The 16,259-nt window shown below is 40.3% G+C and overlaps 1 protein-coding gene across 1 annotated transcript in view; it reads left to right on the top strand.

Annotated features, from left to right (window-relative positions):
* The window catches only part of galnt14 (UDP-N-acetyl-alpha-D-galactosamine:polypeptide N-acetylgalactosaminyltransferase 14 (GalNAc-T14)), a 160,339-nt gene that overhangs the window by 59,777 nt on the left and 84,303 nt on the right, over positions 1-16,259 (top strand). The window lies entirely within an intron of this gene.

The following is a 16,259-nucleotide window of genomic DNA, read 5'->3' as shown; positions in this document are numbered from 1 at the left end:
CACAACCCTCGCTACTCTACTCTAGCCTAGTGTAGACAGGGGAGACTGAAAGAAGACAGAATTATGGGCCATTCACTGTGCTTTTTAACATGCACCACTGGTTCAGATGGTACCAGAAGAGGAAAAGAAGAGGAAATAAAAGTAGAAACTCATTCTCCTCTAAGTAAGGTTTCAATAAAATCTTAATCTTCTTAATGAAAATAGATCATTTCTACAAATGTGAGACATGTCCAGAAGCAGAAGGCTAGTTGTGTTGGTCAGTTTTATTATAGCTCATAGCGACCACAGTATGCGCTCCGCCCTCAGAGACAGCCGGGCTAAATGTACATACAGTATCTCTACGTTTCTCTCTGACCACAGAGCTACAGCGGCTCCACCCAAACAAAACAAAACCGGCTTTCTGTCATGATAATATACATCCTCCCTCTTACTGCCTGGCCAGTTTTAAGTTGTTTTTGTTTGTTTTGTTTCTCTCTGTTTTATTGATTCCTTTTATTTAATGCTTATTTCACAAGGAAATCTCAGAAGAAGCAATGTCTTTTTATCACAAGGCAGACCAAACGAGGCCCGCAGTATCATCAATAACAATCCCAGCTGAACATAAGCAAGGAAAGAGGAGAGTTTTGTCTGTTAGAAACAATGACACAAACTTCCTGCAAAATTGACTTTAATACGGTTCTTAAGTCCTGAACAGAAGGTAGTGTGTCTTCTTTAATTAGACCTTGTAGGTGTTTCCTTCCATTGCCCAGGGTCCATTACAAGAAAAGCCAGTTTTACTTACATCTGTGAAAACCCTGGGAATATTAAGAAGCAGCTACCTAGCAGAGCGAGCCTGATGTATGTAGGATGTTTCATTAAAGAGCAGCACAGGTTTCTTCTGCTTCTCTAACTCAGTATCACTCTGTCCTAGTTGTTCCCTGTAGACTCATACTTGTACTTCATTGGCTGTAACTCTGACTGACACATTCAAATAACCTAAAAGTGATGATAAAGGTTTTGTTAAAGGTTTAGTGTTTTCAAATTTTGGCCCATCCCAGTGTTTTTCACCAAAACGAAAACAAAACACTGTGATGCGATTAATGAATAACAATAATCCGAAATTAGATATTTTACATTTCTATACTATATTATCATGGGACTTTGTAACCTGTGAAAGAACAAATATTACAATCATCCTCCTCCTATCCCTCCTACAAATGGATAGATGACTTTTGAGTCATTACAGCTTTACTTGTTCTGATATAAACAATAGCGTATGGTGGCTAACGTTAGCAAACTTTAGATAGATATTGCTGTGTTACTGACATTAGTTTGGTCACAAAAGTAGAACAAGAAGTAAACACAGTCCACTCACTTAATGACAGTGTTGTTTGAAATATGATGTAGCAAACTTTTAAATGTGCCGAATTTGCTTCGTAAAAATATCAATACAAGGACAAAAGATAAATCACAAAGCTTTCCTCACCATGAAAGCTGACAGCACTGTTTGGTTGTTCAGATACAAAAAAAGGCTGCAACAGGAGACCTCTTGTGGTCGTGCCAGCAAAGGTGGAAACGTATGTGATGTACAGATGGATGGTTGCACATAATACGTAATATGTCTCAAGAATGAAACATAAACAACTGATTTTATTCTAAGAAAAGTTGGAAAGGAGGCTGTGATGCAGGGTTAATGAGCTGCGGTAATATGTCTCTCACATAAACAGGCAGAATACGGAGTTAGAACTTGCCTGTCTGATGTGTGTAGAGGTGTGCGCTGTAGCAGCCTGGTGTCGTTTTCATTTGATTTAATGAAGGTAAACACAGACTGCCGTGCGTAATGTCACTGAGCTTTTATGCGGCACTTCTGAAATCGGATGTTGCAGATTCATCAACATATGTGTCCCGCTGCCTTCAGACGCCTGCAGGGATTTAATGAACTGAAGGAGAAACTTTTCATACAGTATAAAACAGCAACAAATGCATTTATAGCTCAGTGCAGACTGACAGTACCGACGTTCCTTCTTTAACCACATTAAATGGTATTTTCATCTGTTTTCAACAGAGTGAGCGGGTCCTCTTCTACGGAGTCCAGCATGTTGTTTCTACAGTGGCTCAGAACAGACAAACCAACAAACCAAACACTGGTTATAGATAAAGCTTTTCCCGTTTTTCCGTGGGTTTCATGGCCACCATGCTTTCTCCAACACAACAAGTGTGGGAGGGTGAGGCAAGGGAGTTGCAATTATCAACTGCACCGCTAGATGCCACTAAATCCTACACACTGGGCCTTCAAATATAATCTTTATTTTGTGAATGGGATATATATATATATATAATGGATGATTACATTATTAGCTGCTTATAATATTAACAGGTTAAGGGGGTTCTATTACATTAATGAAGATTTCTCTTATCTGACTTGCATGCATTGTCACATTGTATTAATACACTTCACCACTACACTGCTCAGAGTACTCAAAGATGGACCGTAGCAAACACACACAGGTGCAAACAGAGATGCTGCTCACAGCCAACAGTGATGCTATTTCTCCATCAATAAGAGTAACAGCCACTCACAATATTGTTGTATGGGTTAATACGCAGGTTAAAATAGCGACATTGTACGGAGAAGTCGTTAGCGCCGCTAATTAGGCGAATCCGAAGGAAATGACAGCCCGGGCTGCTGCTGTGAAGCTGAATCTGTGATCTTTAGCCCACAGTGAGTCGAGGAGATAGGAGATAATTTAAATGTTCAGAGCCCCGAGGCTTCAGAAGCTGGTTTCATGTCATGTTAGGGGAGGCGAGTGGAGGAAATGTGATCGCTTTGAGAGAGAGAGAGAGAGAGTGCGTGTGTGTGTGTGTGTATGTGGAGGGAGGCAGAGGGATACTGTACTCACCCTCTCTGAGTCACAGACAGCCAATTATAAAAACCCAACGGCCACCTCTCCCTCTTTCTCTCTATTGGCCTCACTTATTTCCTACCTCTCTCACCCTCCCTGTCTCACTTGCCACCTCTCTCTTATGGGTCTCACCCACACTGTTTTCATCTATCTCTCTTTTTCCCTCTCTCTCTCACTCTATATATAAATCTCGACTTCATTAATAAACCCCTGTTGAGGTAAAAATAGGAGAGGAAAGAAGGGGAAGGCAAAGAAAAAGAAGGAGAAGGAAAGTAAAGGAATAGGGGGAGAGGGGATGGAGATGAAAGCAGAGGAGAGAGGTGAAGAGTTGAAATGAGATAAAAGGAGAGGAGAGGAGGATATGAAAGGAGGGAGAGGAGCTGAGGAGACAGCAGTGGCAGCGAGAAGAGACGGCGGGGGAAATGAGAGGAGAGGGCAGATTAAATTAGATTAGTTTTGATTCTATTCATGTTTAAATGGAAATTAAATTTTCACGACGGGAGGTGCATTAGAACAATATTTCACCACGGTTCAACAACATTTGCTGTTTCCACTTGTTCTCCTCTCCCCCTGTTAATTGCATCAGTTTGAGTCTGTTTGCTTCGTGTTGAAATAAACGCGCTGCTGTCTTTTTTAACCTTGAGCAAAAGACTCACCGTGTTAATGAGCGAATATATGGAAGAATCCTTCTGCTGGAGCTAAATTTTCAGAGTCAAAAGGAATACACAGACGGGGCTGAAACATAATATGGGTGTGGGCGGCTGTGGCTCAGTTGGGAGAGCGGGTTGTCTTGCGATTGAAGGGTTCCTGGTTCAATTCCCAGCTCCCTCAATCCAGTCAAAGTATCCTTGGGCAAGATACTAAACCCCGAATTGCTCCTGATGGCTGTGCCGTTGGTGTGAGCGTGTGTGTGTGTGTGTGTGTGTGTGTGTGTGTGTATGGGTGGGCTTATCATTGTGAGTGCTTTGGAAAGAAAGCGCTGTATCGCTCCTGATGAGTTGCTGGCACCTTGCAGCCTTTCCCATCGGTGTAAGAATGTAACAAGTGTTGTAAAGCACTTTGAAATCTTGTTAAACCAGAGACGTGCCATATAAATAAGTCAATTTACTATATAAAACGACCACAGTATAAATATTAACAATTTATTTCTCGTATAAACAGGCTTGATTTGACTTTTTCAAAGACATCTTAGCATGTGAATTCTTACCGTTGGCCTCAGGACATTGTTGTATGCTCTACCTGCCTGTAAAAGTAATCATTACTCTTTTATCGCCTTTGCTATCTGTCTTCTAATTTCTTCATAGGTATTTGTTATGATTTTGTACAACTTCAATACTTCATGCCTTCATAACTATTCAAGAGAGACAGGAAATCTTTTCATTGCACTGCGTCTCAACATGCCTTTCAGGTCTTTCAATGTCAACGAGGCTAATGAGCGACACATTCTGTAGTATCATTTCGCTACTTGTTTGCACCAGCTTGCACAGCAAAACACATAACAGTTTAAAAATGCACAGGTTGGGTATTTACTGACATATTTTATGTTGTGAAACAAAACGTGAAAATCTCTCAAGCTTGTGTTGTGTTCAAGCATCTAACCAAAAACCCACATCCACAAAAGGGAAGTACAAAAATGTTAACTCATTTCCGGGTTTAGGCTACATTTCACTTGTTCTGTGTTAAAGTAAGAGGGCAAACAAATTACAGCTTAATAGTTTACTGTTTATTTATGTGTGAGATGTATATATTAAGTCAGACAGCTAACACTTAAATTCATGACATGCCCAACCCTACCGTTCCCCTATGAAGTCCAAAAGTCTTGTGAGCATGCAAACTAACACTGGGGGGAAAAAAATATTGAATTTCTTTCTTTAGTTTTGACACATGCATTATAAAATAAACAACAATACAAAGACACAGTACAAACAAACATTTCAAAATATTAAAATAATAATAATAATTATTCCAGTACAAATCAGATACCACCATGAACAATATTTATAGAACATTTATCTCCAGTAGGTTTTTGTCTTCAGAGTACAAATACTTTTTGTATTTCTCTTGACAGAAATACAAATAGTGACTTGACTTGACTTCATTTTTTAAACAGGAACAAAGTCATGATGGCACTTTGAAATTCTGTTCTGAATCCTGATTTGTATGTGTTTTCAGCGGCAGTTTAAAGAAGGACAATGCAGGTTTGACTGCAGGACTTACTGCCTGAAGCCCTCCCACACAACACTGGTGTAATGTTAAAATTAAAAATAAAATAAATTACATATTCTCACCAGCTGTGGTCAAAGTGGAGCAGGTGGGCAGCACTGAATGAACTAATACAGCTTCATATTATTATCATAATTACTGTTGTTATTCCAGCTGGCTCTTCCTTCCCCTCTGCTCGGCTGTGCGGCAGCAGGGCTGTTGGATTGTTTAATATCTTGTGATGTATTTATTTTTCACGTGTCGGTGTGAAATGTTTAATGTGTGTTATTGAGTGTGTCAGTGAGCATTTTCCTCCCTCTTGTCTGTTCAGCAATTCACAGAGATTCACACTGCAAGTAAATAATCCCACTTAATAGTGTTAGCGCCGTATGCCTCTCACTTCATCAGAGGAGTTCAGTCACTGTCGGCTGCTTTATCTGTCTAACTGTCTGCCACACTTCTGATGTACATCTGTGTGTGTGTGAGTGTCACAAAACCCCAGTGTTGCAGCACGTTTTAAGCGATTTTCTGAACGTTGAAATGAAATACGAATCAGTGCGGTGATGTTTTTTAATGAATTATTTGGTTTCCTCTGATCCACGTGTACCTTGAGGTGTTTTTACTACATCTAATTTGGGCTAGTAGAGTCTAATCTAAGTGCCCAGTCAGACTAAAAAGTGCCACAGTGAAATTCTTGTCATGCAGCCTCTCGAGTTAGGTGGTGCTTGAAGCAACCTGCTATGGGGTGTAAAATTGAAAGGGTGTGACGCGGCTGATGTGATAGTTTCTTCCATTAAAGGCTCTCCGACTCTCTCTCTCTCTCTCTCTCTCTCTCCCCTCAAAGTTTGCTGCTGGTCAGATTTGCCAAAGTTGAACTCTATATGAAAGATCTTTGCAGATTTCACTTTGAGGTGATCACAGCTGTTGAACTGATTTCCGTTTGAAATTTCGGTTTGAGCAGCAGCGTGACATGAATGATTTGTAGCCCCTAGCAGGTACCAAAACATCAAGGTGTGTTCTCTAAATATGTTTCAATCAGCTGTTCTCTCTTTTCTCGATATGCCAACTTGTGCACAAACTTTAAATGTTTTTTTTTTTATTCTGGCATTTCAGCTTTATTTATTCACAAATGTATAATGGGCATGAAAAATATGTGGATGGAAATGCATCCAATGTTTCCCCACCTTTGTTCCTCTAAAAATAAGATTATTGAACGGCTGAAGTGTGAGTATTTTTTGTGCATGTGTGTGAGTGTGTGTGTGTCCGTGTGTGTAGCTGTTATTTAACTTGATGAAGAGGTGTGTGTCCAAGCTGTATTGCCTCGGACAGCTGTGCTGCTGGGAGCAATACAGTCGTCACGCACCATCTGCCATGCACACAAACACCTCTACACACAGACACACAGACACACACACACACACACACACACACACACCTACACACACGCATCAACATGTTGTGATTTAAGCAAACAGGCACATCCACCACCTGGTGTGGCCCTCAGCTACCTACTGCTGTCTCTCTTGGTTTACCTCTCTCTCTCTCTCACACACACACACAGACACACACACACACACACACACACACACACACACACACACACATCACTATGCAAGCAGTGTCAGTCTTTCTCTTTTGTGTTTCTTTCACACTCTCCAGCTCCCCCTCTCTCTCTCACAGACACCTTCTCATTTTAGTGTGTGTTGGCATGAGTGTGTGTGTGTGTGTGTGTGTGGAGCCTGTCGAGAAAGGAGTGTGTTTTAATTAGCCTGTATGCCTCTGTAACGGCTGCTCCTAAACACCAATATAGCTCCCTGGAGGCTCTGACAGGTGCCGCAGTGCTTTTTGTGAGTGTGCGTGTGTGTGTGTGTGTGTGTGTGTGTGTGTGTGTGTGTGCAAAGGGGCGGTTGCATAGTTGTATCTCAGCATCTGTAAGTGTGTGTGTCTAGTGTGTCACAAACAATAGAGAAGTTAAGCTCAGATAGATGACACAGGGATGCACTAATAGGTCCACAGAGACTGCAGCTGCTCTTTGTGAGTGTGTGAGTGTGTGTGTGTGTGTGTGTGTGTGTGTGTGTGTGTGTGTGTGTGTGTGTGTTTTTATGCCTAACAAGCATGCTCCTTAACAACAGAACAACCATTTCTTCCGTCTGTAACAGTGAATCTACAGACTAAGTGACTAATGAACTGATTCACTGACTGGTGGACTGAGTGCCGTAGCCCTAATTGATGGACAGGCTATGGCTATTTTTAATCACCTTGTTTTAGTCTACTGTGTGCTCCATCATGCTTGGTGCGTCATGTTTGCCACATTTCTGATCCCAATAAGCCCAATAACTGTTGTATGTCATGCATGTTGTTGAATACGATGTACTCTGGCATCTCTTGGCCACTATACAACAAAACAATCACCTAATCTAACATAGTGATTATCTCAAAAGATATTGGGTATAATTAGTTTTGTAGTTTTGTACCCAGGGCGTCCTGTGTCCTGGGATAATTGTTGCATGTCATACCCCCTATCTCGTTTCCTCACCACTTCCTGTTTGCATCTCTTATAGTACCTAACCAAAAAAGTCAAAATAATGAACAAAAAAGTTTTAGAAAAGAAATGTAATTGGAAGCACAAGCGATTGTTGAGGGAGAGCGTTGGTGTCAGTAAAAGCCAGGGCTAAAGGACAAAAAGGGTGAGGCTATTTAAAATAATGAGCTGTATCTACTATATTCCTAGCCCTCATAACTCCTTATGGGTGTGACTTCTGGTTCCTTTCGCTGAACACGTGTGTCATTATCTCTTAGTCAGATTTTTGAAAAGAAATTATATGGGAACAGAACTTTTCTTAACCTACACGGGTTAATGTCATCATACCTCTGCTTTTTATATGGTCGAAAAGGATCGATATGAGACGGTATCATATGCCCATTTAGCACAATCTGTGTGATAATATTAACACTCTGCAATGCCTATGTATACACCTAATAGGGTGGAACTCTCTCACAGTCCATGTCTGAACAATCCACCTATAATTGTTATTATAATTATTATTAAGTGCTTGAGCTTATGTCAATGCAAAGTTAGAGCCAAATCAAAATCCTCATCTCTGGGTTTGGATTTTAGTTTCAACAATAGGTGAATAAATACAGATCACAGTTGTGTATTGCAGGACCAGGGTTTATTCAACATGATTGCGGGTGGGAACAAGACGCCTTGTGTCGGTGACTTCCTCATTGGTCAGCTGATATCCCTCCTCCCTCCTCCAGTTAGTCCCTAACTGTGAAACTATGGTCTGCCATCATCTCATCTCCAGCACACAAATAGTCCAGAAGTTCTGCCGTCAATCACACAGCCATGATTCATAAGACATAAGACTAGGTTTAAACCTAGTATATGACTGGACAGTGTATGAAACGCTAGAGGGCTTTTGAATTTAAAATGAAGGCTTTTAATTTGAAATAAATACAGGAAGGGGTGGCAATTGGCTGACCAATGGTGTAACTTAGTCCGTCACCCATTCTGTGTTTGAAATTGCATGCTCTGCGTAATACATACTGAATCATTACCAGCAGACTGTTCACACTGAAGTATACTCAAGCACACAACAAGCATTGATGATGAGGGGGAAATAATACTGTCTGCAATGGGGTTTGAGAATGGTGCAGTAATTACACTCTTTGTGTTTCCACTGTATCTTAAGAATCACCAAATTAGACTGATGATTGATTAAAATTGACTGCGGTTTTGTGCATGGCAACAGGAACAGGAACACAATAGAAATATATGAGGTTGAAGTTGTGTTTTGTTTCCTGTTGTGTGATCAGATCAGTGAGAGCAGCTCACTGAGTGGGTTGATGATTAATTTAATGACAGGTGGACCAACTGTATGATTGGCTATTTAACTGAGAGGCTGCACAAAACATTGAACTGAAACCAAATACTGCAGCTTTTCTATCCAAATAATAAAAGCAGGAAGCCTAGAGGCTGCAAGCATTTATTATTTCACAGGAAAAGGGCATTTATCACCAAGATTAACAACATGGTGAGACATTTGCATATTAGAAATATATGTTTTTTGGTTCAATAAATCATGTGCAGCCCCAGGTTGGGAACTGTTGGTCTAGTGGACTGAAAATGTACTTTTAAAATTTTAACATTCTGCATATACCATGACTCAGCAGCACAATACTGTATATACATGTTTATTTGTGACTTTTAACAACATTTGGGTAAAGTATGACTTTAAATCTCAAAGTGGAAGTTACTCTGGAGAGACATTGACAGTCTCGCTCTGTGAGATATTTGTGATGCTTCTAAATTTCACTTTTGATATCAGCCTGGAAATGTTACCACAGTATTATATTGTGTTTTGACATGTTTCTGTATTGTATGACAGTTATTATGAGGCTCAGTGAAGGGCTTGATGGGTAAATATTGTTTTTGGGAACATGACAGTCTTTTGTAATGTGTGTGTGTGTGTGTGTGTGTGTGTGTGTGTGTGTGTGTGTGTGTGTGTGTGTACACAGCCACAGTGGACTCTGGTGGCCTGTTATTGTTTTTTTTTATGTGTGTTTCTCTTTGTTTATTCATGTGCTTCTGCTCAAGTGTGTGTCAACTCAGTGTGTGTGTGTGTGTGTGTGTGTGTGTGTGTGTAAGTGTTTAGGGAAGTGATGAGGCATGTAGTATATTAGAGCGAGGACAGTTTTTTTCTGATCTCACTGTCACTCGTGAGCGTGTATGTGTGTGTGTGTGTGTGTGTGTGTGTGTGTGTGTGTGTGTGTGTGTGTGTGTGTGTGTGTGGGTGAGTGAATGAGTGTCTGGGAAGCTCTCCAAAATAGGACGTACCCCCTCCAATCACCAGCTGTTTACCTCAGATAGCTGCCACTAAATTTGGAGGACCACACACACACATACATTAACACACACACACACACACACACACACACACACACACACACACATGCATGAACACACACTGTCACTCACTTTCTCTCCCCATCAGATTTGATTAGATGATCTTTGGATGACACTGAGGTGGAGGTTCTAATAGCTTCATACTGCTCTATAAAATGGCAGCCAGATGGCCATGTGCTCGCTCAAATTGTCCTGAACCTTGAAGGTGACGGGTTCAACAGTCCTTTACCCTGCTGAAGTGTCCTTGAGCAAGACCCTTAGCCCTCTAGCTGTTTGGAGTACCATAGCATGAATTAGTAAAGTTCAATCCAGGAAGTTCAAGTTCGGAGTACTTGGCTCGAATATTTCTATTCTACTCTTAGTTGAGGACATTTCAGAGGTAAATATTGTGCTTTTGACACTACTATTTTGATTTTATTAGTTCATTTTCAGATTTTATGTGTAAAAACTGTTTAATTTCTTAGAATATTTCCACAGAATAGGTTGTATCAACACCCAGATCCATAGAGACCAACTTTAAGATTAAAATACATCTTAAATCAATATATAGTTCATTTTCATTTGACTTCATAATACTTAATCTTGTCCCTCATGGTCATGTGAGCCCTAAAAGCTTGACAGGTTTGTGCCTAAGGAATGAGATGGAAGCCATATTGGAAAATATAGAATAAAAATATGAATTTGAAATATTAAAACCTAAAGGTAGGGCTGAAGGAACAGTCAAAATATCAAAATCAGTGATTGATTTAATTGTAAATATAAACTGTAACAACTGTTAGCTCAATTTAAATAACACAATCCTTTAGCTTCTGTAAAGGACAGTCTGTCTGGATAAAGATCCTTTATTTTACAACACACCACTATTTTACTGTAGCTTAAGGAAGGGAAAGTGAACATCGACTGTTCACCCGACAGAGGTCCATTTGTCTCATAGCAACAGCAGGAGTGGCGGTGGCTCCTCCGCAGAGCTCTGCTGGCTAAGTGTTGAGGGGTTTGGAGGAAACAGGGCATAAGCACTTTGAAGAGAAGGTCATCTGCCTACTGGCTGCAAGAGAGCTGAGGACCAGTGTGTGTGTGTGTGTGTGTGTGTTTGTGTATCTGTGTGTGTGTGTATGTGTGTGCGGCTGACTGTGTGAAGAAGCACCAAAACTGCAGCTGAATCTTAGAATAACACACTGGAATACCTGCACACAAAACCTGCATGTGCACAGGAACACAGGGAGTGTAGCCTACAAACAATACACTCACTTTGCAAAACACTTGTGTACTCAGGCTAACAAGTACACACACACTTACACACAAAAACCATTATTACCAGTGTGAAGGCTCTCTCCATTCAACCGATGAGGTCAATTGTTGTGAAAAGCTTTGAAAGACTGCAGGGATCAACCGAAAGTGTTTTACGAGCACAAGAGGCACAAAGTGGCGGGGCATAATGTGCGGCACAGACTGACCAGAGCTGCCACAATTTTTATCCATGTCTGTTTTTTTTCTGATCGTCATTTCATCTAAAAAAAACAAAAAAAAATCAACAAAGATGAATTTATATTAACCAGATTTAATATTTTATTTTTTCAAAACATGTAATGGAGCAAACACCTCCACGTCATCAGTTTTAACTGTTTATTTTATTTTCGTCTCAGCTGTAGGCTCAGCTGTGCTTTAATCCGAAGCCCAACATACCATGTAAACATGCTTATAGTTTGCATGCTAACACGCTATGTTAGAATTAAACTCTAACTGCAGCTGAGTCACGCTAATGCTATCTGTGAACTGTTTAAGATTACATGTTTAAAAACGAACATCGACAGCCAGAAATCACAGCAACTGGCCAAATAATTGCAGAGTTATCCATAATGATTAACAATGTCAACCATGACTGATACAAGCATCTGCCAGATGAATGTAATGAGAAGATGTCAGTGTTACCTCTTATAAATTCAAGATTCAGAAAGCTCCAGAGATTGTGCTGAAGCTAAACAGAAAAAGGCAGTTCTAAAGGTATCAGTGAACATAAAATATCATTAACTTTCATTAGAGTCAGGTTTTCCAGAGCGAGCCACGGAGTTAGTCATAGATCAGTGTCAGCCTTGTTCCACTTTTAGCTCTGGTCAGACGGCGACCCTCATCACAACACACCACCACAGATCTCTGCCTGCAGCCAACTCTGTGTGTGTGTTTAACCAATGTCGATTATCTTGAATTATTCATCCTTATGGAAATTATAATTCAATTTCATAGAATTAATAGGTGTGTATCCTTATACTGTATGTGGGTGTGTTATGTATATCATATCACACACTACACAAATGTGGTTGCAGTCAATACACTGTCCTCACAAGTATAGCAGTAGATGCTTGTGTGTGTGTGTGTGTGTGTGTGTGTTGTGTGTGTGTGTGTGTGTGTGTGTGTGTGTGTGTGTGTGTGTGTGTGTGTGTGTGTGTGTTGTGTGTGTGTGTGTGTGTGAAACAGATGAGAGGAGGAGAAGGCCAGAGGGAGAAACACAACTCTTTTTCAGCATCACTTCCTGCAACATTCAGCCTCAAGGCATCACTAGACGAGACCTGAATCACAGATGGGAGATCCAAGAAATATTAGAAAGCGCTCTTTTACACTGCAATGTGTGTGTGTGTGTGTGTGTGTGTGATTGATAGTGAGGGACTCACCTGTCTAAAATGCTGCTCAACAGCACTGTTTCAAATGACACTTTATTTTCCTGAAATAGTGTTTATATCAGGGACAGTTTTCATTGATTTAATTCATGTTCACTTCAGTTTTTGATCTTAGAAGAAGAAGAAGATAAGATGAACCACTTGATAAACGATCATTTCAGTCAACAAAGAATTATGTAGTGTTTTTTTTACAGACCAGGCGTCACTTCTACCAGTTGATTGAAATCTCTAGTTCTATTAACCTTATTTTTTTCTTTCAACAAATGCTGCTGAAGTGCCTCTGAGCAATCCCCTGCAGCCTCTGCAGCTTAGCTAGAGATATTAACGTCAACAATAGCAACTCTCAGGAGTAAAAGTGTGTTACTGGGTATAAATGAATTACAGTTTTTCTGATAAAAGCTGCGACTCAGTGGATGTTCCCAGGACAAATTAAAGCTAAATATTATTTCTAAATCATTATTAAAATGTGACACTGATGAGCGTTTGGAATGAAAATTGGTTATGATTCAATTTTTTTAAGTTGGTTTTCACACGGTATCATAACTCACTGGCATGTTTCAACCAAACTGGGTCAGATTAGCGTGTGTGTCCAGGGAGATGAAATTAGTTTGACTTCAAACACAAACATGAGCAGTGGCACTCAGGTAACTCAGACGCCCCTGTGAGCTGTTCCCTCCCTCGCTCCTTCTCAAAAATAACTCACCAGCCCTGTCGGTTATTTTTAAGGAATCTCTAGCCTTATTGGATATGACACGCTGGAAAGGAAAAATGAACAGCAGCAGTCGTCCTCTCCTGCAGTAACCTTGAGCAAGGCACTCAACCAGCATCATTAATGGACTGGTCGTACTCCTGAGGTTTAATGTGCAAAAGTGTGTGAATGTCAAGCAGTGTAATGCTGATAACAGCGTGCAGGTTCAGTCTGCATTCAAGGCAAAAAAACAAATGTGACACTTCACACAAAACCGTATTGAGAAGCTGTTAGAAGAGGCTTAAAACAGGCCTCAGCTACTTTAGTATTAACGAGAGAAGAGGAGGAGGTTTGGTTGGCGTGTTTCAGCTACAGTAAACTAGGTCATGTTAACCAGCTTGTTCCTGAAATAGTTTGACAACCTCAAGGCTAAAAAGACTCAAAACACTTCAAAACTTAAACCCCGAAGTTACGAACTACCCTGTGAGTTGTCATTTTTGATCTTCTGCCCTGAGATCACCTGTCAGTTTAAGCTGAATTTTAAAAATAGAGTAGCTACCATTTGGAAAAATCTTAGAGGAGGACAAACTGTCTTCTATTACTTTGGTAAACACCACTGATATATCCTTGAGCGAAGGTACACCCACTAGCTCCAGTAGTGCTGCTCAGGGACAGACTGTGGAAGTGAAAAACTACGACTCAAGCTGTTGTGCACTTATGCACACACTATGTGCACATTCTTGGGCAGATGAAGGCTAAAATACCCAAAGAAGCATTGGATTTAAAAGGTCCAGTGTGTAACATTTAAGAGGATCTATTGGAAATGGTCATGTGAATGGAATATAATGTATAATCAACTGTAAATAATAATGATTGTGTTTTCTTTACCTTGAAATGAGCTGTTTCTATAAAGCGGGTCCTCTTCTACGGAGTCTGCCATGTTAAAACGTCATTTTTCTACAGAAGCCCAAAACAGACAAGCTGGCTCTACATAGGATGTTTTTTACATTGTTGTTGTTTTGCCGCCGTAGTTTCTCCTACACGCTTGGAACAGGAGAATGAAGCAACTACACGACTAGATGGCACTAAATCCTAAACACTGGACCTTTAATTCTAATTTATACCTGCATTCAGATCATTTTCTGTGCAACTTGCCACAAGGACAAAAAACTGGCCAAAAAACATACTTTAAAATGATAGCTGTAGAGAAGAAAGTCAAACTTTCCCTGGATGTAGCTGGCAGCTTGAGCTCTATCTACCACAAATGATTTCTCTGCGTTTACTTTCTTTGCCTTAACTTGTTTTCCCACCAGTCAACTTAATAGTTTCTGAATTCCACCCACAACTTTCAGGATTTCAGCAGACAAAGTGCTGAATCAAACATAGAACAGCCTGGTTGGTTACCTGCCAAAGTAGTTGGACCAAATTTGGCAATATTTTGTTGTTGTAGATTTTCCACCTTGCCGGTCTTACTGCAAAAAAACGGGATCAAATGAAAGCACATAAACGATCTCTTCGACTAGTTTGTATACCAGTCACAGCCGGTATCACTATAAAGTATGGCATATAATGTGCATCTCTGCTGGAAAGAAGATAGATGAAAGGATATCATGTACAAACAGTGTGGATGAGACAAAAAGCCTCCCCAAGGGTTTCATAAAAGCATCTCGCTGCAAGAAATCAAAATGAAAAACAGACCCAAATGACATAAAAGCTCATCAAGGAGGAAAATGGTACAGAAACAAATATATAAATAACGGTAGAAAATATGTTATTGAAATGAATTTCTAAAGAAGAAAAATTGCTGTTGTGCACCAAGGCTGGAAAAACATCTTCATCACTGCACTTATTATATCTCCTATAATAAAGGTCTTTATGTTTTTCTCTGCTAGCATTTCTGAATGCACAAGGTAAGTAAACACTTACAGAAGGGAAAAAAATCAGTTTTGTTTGAAGTTTTAAAGTTTATTACTCAAGCATTTTATTACAACTTGGATCTTTTTTTATATAATAATGATAACATAGTGCTCAAAGTATTCGCTGAGATCTGGGAACATGAAGTTCGACAAGAGGCACCAACAGTCAGACGGTCAGACAGGTTTTAAACAAAGGTCCACGACTGGGCTGTGAGAAAACGATATAAAACAAATAATTATACAACTTTGTTGGAGTTCAGGTTCAGGACTCTTGTGTGTAAAGGGATTTAGTGCCATGCTCAAAGACATTCCAGGAGGGTCGATGGTAGTTTGTTGGTACTGTCGCTCAGCGTGTGTTGTCAAAGACAGCACCGCAACCGGCATGAAGAAAGGAGGGGGACTTACCGTTCTAATAAACAACAGGTGGTGTAACGCCAGGCACGTCTGTGTGAAAGAGCGTGTCTGCAGCCCGGACATCGAGCTTGTCGCAGTTGGACTTCGTCCAGGTTATCTGCCACGGGAACTTTCAAGTGTTATCGCCATCACTGTCTATATTCCTCACAGTGGTCTTCATCATCAACATCACTGTTTACATTCATGATGTCTTAGTTATTCTCCTGTACAGCACTTTGGTCAACTTTGGTTGTTTTTAAAGTGCTTAACAAAAAAGTTGGATTGGATTGGATTGAAAGATTAGTTTTGCTGAGATTAATTCACGTAAATTATTAGTAACACATCATGGTGTTTAAAATAGCTGTCTGTAGTTTTGCTGCTGCTCATCTCTCCCCTCAATGTTTGTGTGTGAGAGAGAGGTTTGGATGGAAAACAACTAGGACAGCAGAGGCCCTTGCTACCAGACCTGCAGGCAACCTGGCATCACACAAACTGCTAAGCTGACAGTGTGTGTGTGTGTGTGTGTGTGTGTGTGTGTGTGTGAGAATATAAGGGTGTGATCCTGTTTGCCTCTGTGTCTAGCTTGTATGCCTGTTT

The sequence above is a fragment of the Dicentrarchus labrax genome, unplaced genomic scaffold, assembly GCF_905237075.1.
Source record: "Dicentrarchus labrax unplaced genomic scaffold, dlabrax2021, whole genome shotgun sequence".
NCBI classification, from domain to species: domain Eukaryota; kingdom Metazoa; phylum Chordata; class Actinopteri; family Moronidae; genus Dicentrarchus; species Dicentrarchus labrax.
This window is presented reverse-complemented; position numbering and strand designations above follow the sequence as displayed.